The sequence below is a fragment of the Mus pahari genome, chromosome 4 (assembly GCF_900095145.1).
Source record: "Mus pahari chromosome 4, PAHARI_EIJ_v1.1, whole genome shotgun sequence".
Lineage (NCBI taxonomy): Eukaryota > Metazoa > Chordata > Mammalia > Rodentia > Muridae > Mus > Mus pahari.
Genome location: NC_034593.1, coordinates 139,883,935 through 139,888,301, shown reverse-complemented (window position 1 = coordinate 139,888,301; position 4,367 = coordinate 139,883,935). Strand labels below are relative to the sequence as shown.

The 4,367-nt window shown below is 43.7% G+C and overlaps 1 protein-coding gene across 1 annotated transcript in view; it reads right to left on the bottom strand.

Annotated features, from left to right (window-relative positions):
- Positions 1-4,367, bottom strand: part of Pigk (phosphatidylinositol glycan anchor biosynthesis class K) — a 70,377-nt gene that overhangs the window by 60,856 nt on the left and 5,154 nt on the right. The window lies entirely within an intron of this gene.

The following is a 4,367-nucleotide window of genomic DNA, read 5'->3' as shown; positions in this document are numbered from 1 at the left end:
GCTGTCCTGGAACTCACTCTGTAGACCAGGCTGGCCTCAAACTCAGAAATCCACCTGCCTCTGCCTCCCAAGTGCTGGGATTAAAGGCATGCACCACCAATGCCTGGCTGTAATATCTGTTTCTTAATTTAATTGCTTCATTCATTGTAGGAAGTGAGACAGAACCAAAATATAACTTAGAAAATAGGTTCGTGCACACACAGGAAGAGGTATGTTATAATTATAGAACTAAAGACTACAAGAAGTCAACCAAATTTTTCACTTAAAATAAAGATCACTAAAAATACCAAGGGACCTAGAGAGGGGCTGGAGGGATGACCCCACTGTTAAGATCACCTATTGCTCTTGCAGAGGACCCAAGTTCAGTTCCCAGGACCCAGGAAAGGTAAATTTACAATCTTCTGTAACTCTTAGACTCTGGAGACCCACCGCCCTCTTCTGGCCTCCATAGGTACTGCACTCACCCACAAACCCACACTCAGATACACACATATATAAAAATTGAAAAGAAAAGTCTCCTTTAAGTTACTAGGTAAATCTAAGTTTAACACAAAGAAAACTATTTTTTTTAATCTACCCCCAATGAGACATGCAGAGAGACTGGCTGTGGACACTCCTGCCGCCTGCCATAGGCCTGTGACCACAGCACAAGTGACAAATCTGAGGGAGGGGCATAACTTATTTTTTTAATACTTAAAGTGAATTATCAACCAAGAGTGCAATGGGACTCTTGAAATTTCTAACCATATTAAAACAAGTAACTCAGTATGTGTGGAAATGGATATATTTACAGACATTTAATTTAAGAACAAGAACTCCTGTCTCTTCTGACTGAGCACTGGCCAAAAGAAAAAAAAAAAAAGTAAAGAAAATATGAAAACAAAGTAAGATGGATACAAGTCACTGCCAAAGCCTACAGTTCCTCTTACTGCGAGTCTGAAGATGCATAAAACAATTTAGAAGAATTAACCACAATGAAGACCAGGATTTCCACTGCACTTTATGTGAAGTAAAGGCCATTTATGTGTCAGCTTGTTATTTAATAAGCATAAGAAACTGCCCTCACCTCCAAATGCAAATTATTAGCCATAAACTAACAAGGAATAGAAAGAGTACTTATAGAAAAGAAGTAGAGATGCCAGGAAATATCAACTTAATATAAATTATCAAATACCCAGTGAATACACTCATGTGGGGCATTAAACCTGCCATTTGTTTTCACAAGAGGAAGTGGGGTACAACCATGCTCCCCCCCAGGGACCTTCTAAAATTACACAAGTAAGCTAACACTGACACCATGGGACAGCAGTGATGAGGACAAGGACCAACCTCCTTCATCCTTCAGCACTGTCTCCTCCGCTGAGGGGAAGACTGGCTTCATGGTTTCCTTGCTTGCTTTATTAGAGGGCACAAAATTGCTTATACCAAATGGTAAGAGCCCAAACAGAATCCTGCTTCCCTTCTGCCTCACTCTGGTGGCAGGCTTTACACTTATCTCTCATCCACTCAAGACTAAAAGCAGATTAGCTCAAACTGGAAAACAAACTTGGAATTCTGAAAATCTAGCTAACAGTAGGTGTGCAGCAGGCAGATATGGGTGGTGTGTAGATGTCACATGTCAGTCAATTCTAGCTGTCACATTCAATCATTACCTTACGTTTGAGGCAGGGCCTCTCACTGAATCTGGACTCAGCTAAATTGGCTTCAAACATCTCCTTGCCTCCACCCAGCCTCAGTGCAGGCACAGAGTTCCCCGCCCTGCTCAGCTTTTCTGTGCCTCTGGGGATCTGACTACTTTACCGACCGAGCAATCTCCCCGTGCCACTTCTGGTACTTTCAATTGAGCCTGGACAAACTTCGTGATTTTCCATTTAAGAAGGCACAATTGACCGAGGTCCCATGCAGCAGTAGAATCTGTTTCTCGCCCTTCCTGTCGTCTGGAACACAAGCCACACGGACTCTGACAAATGTGTAGCCTAAGCTAACAGCTCTCCAGTGCAGCAGTCGGGGTCTGCGCACCAGCTGCTCCCCAGCCCTCACCTAAGAACTGCTCGTAGTGCTTGACCGAGGAGAGGCTCCCTTTCCTTCCAGCAGGTGTCACAGCCTGGCCTCTTGGGCTGTTACTGTTGGAGGCATTGAAAACTCTCCTGTCTTTCAATCCTATAAAGTCTCCTGTGGTGGGAAGCGTGCCCAGGGTTATCCTATGCTATCCTACTCTACTTGATCCCACTCAGTTATAATTGCAGTTACTAACCTTCCCTGCAACTGCACTTTGTTCCTATGACCTGTGGATAACCCCATCCTTTTCGGGAACAGCCCTGAGCAAGCTCCTTGTAAGCCCTGAGGTCCTCAGTCTCGTGTTTACGTTAGACTTTGGGTATACATCTCCTATTCTACTATGGTCCCACTATATTCTTACAAGTCCTGGTCCCAAACGTCCTTCCTTTTCCAGTATGTGAGTTGACAATGCTGACACAGTCTCTGTTCATTTCTTGGCCTTCCTGCCCTCCCCCTCTACTCCCCTTTCCCCTAGTTGTCAGTTGCTATCATTTAAAAATGATCCCCAAATTTTATTTGTACAAAATTTAACTCCCACTTCTTGTGTTGATGAGATTTAGAGGTGGAGTCTCTGGGCAGTAATGAGGACTGGCTAAGGCCATTGCGCTGGCCCACAACAGCATTAGTGGTTTCATAAGAATGAGCTCTGATGCCAGGCATTGGTGGTACATGCCTTTAATCCCAGCACTCGGTAGGCAGAGGCAGGTGGATTTCTGAGTTCATGGCCAGCCTGGTCTACAAAGTGAGTTCCAAGACAGCCAGGGCTACACAGAGAAACCCTGTCTGGGACAAAAAAAAAAAAAAAAAAAGGACTAGCTCTGTCTGACCTGGTAGACTCTCTGTCTTGCCATGTGATGCCCTTGGCGAGAGGGTGGGACAGTGAGGATGCCCCGCCCCCTCCCTGAAACACAGAGAGGCTGGTGCCAGGTTCATGGACTTTCCAGCCTCCAGAGATGTTCTTCATTTGCACCCAATCGCAGATTCTCTGAGAACCATCCACAACCTTTGTCTTTTCCTAAAGCAGACTCGGCCTTTCTCCTAACCAGAGGCCATCACATGGAACTCTGGTGGTAAAAATGATCCACACACAGGAAAAGTGAACTTACATGCATTCTATTTGGGGAATGGCAAACACAAACGCATGGTCCAGATTATATTAAAGATATAAATTCACACCATGCAGGGAGATGGAAGGTAGAGAAAACACTAGGCCAGTAAACAAACCATGCTCAGAAATGAAATCATGGGAAGTCAAACACCGATTTCTTGTGCAGCAGTCACACAGGAAAAAGCTAATGAAGTAAGAGCTGTGTTCAGAACAAGAAGTGCAGCCTTCCCAGGACAGCAGCATGCACCACAACTCCAACTCCACAAATTACCATCCTGAGGGAAAAAGTCAGGTTCACAAACTCACACACTTAAGAACAGCCAGGCAGGTGAGGTGGTGCTGCTTGTATGCCCAGCTTTGGAGAAGCTGGAACTGGACTGCTATGCATCAGGGGTCAGCCTGGGCTACACAGTGAGAGCCTCAATTTCAAACAGAATGTCCAATATAACTCTGAACAAAATAATACAAACTTAGGATCTCAACATCCAGGAAAAAGGATTTAATGAATCCCAACACAGAAAACCTTACAGCATTTGGAAACCACAAGAAACCTATATATCCACCAATAAGGAAAGAGCCTCAGGCATGGTAAGGCAATGCAACAGAACAGACTAGGGACAGTCCCAGTGTGAGAAACACATAATACACAAATACAGACAACATCTCTATGCTCTATGAAGAGAAAGGGGCTTCCCCAAATACTGACTGGAATGTGGAGAGTGAAAACATGCCCTCCCTTTTAGCTGAGGTGAAAGTCACACAGGCAATTTGTCTTTTCTTCTCTTACACCTTTCTGTATGATTTGTATTTTCTACAATTATCATTTCTTGCAAACATAAAAATCAATAAGACAGCATAAGTATAGTTATCTATAAACTAATACTACAGAGAAACGTAATTACCCACTTCAAGCATTAAAATAATTCTGTATTTGTAAGTGTTTCTTGTAATGACAGCACCTCAAATATATTCTTGTATTTATTTACAAATCACCACTTGGCAGAACATTTTAAAGTAAGAAATATTATTAGTAGCTGTTGTCGATTTAAAATAGTTAAGCCAGGCAGTGATGGCGCAAGCCTTTAATCCCAGCACTCGGGAGGCAGAGGCAGGCAGATTTCTGAGTTCATGGCCAGCCTGGTCTACAAAGTAAGTTCCAGGACAGTTACAGCTACACAGAGAAACCCTATCTTGAAAGAGA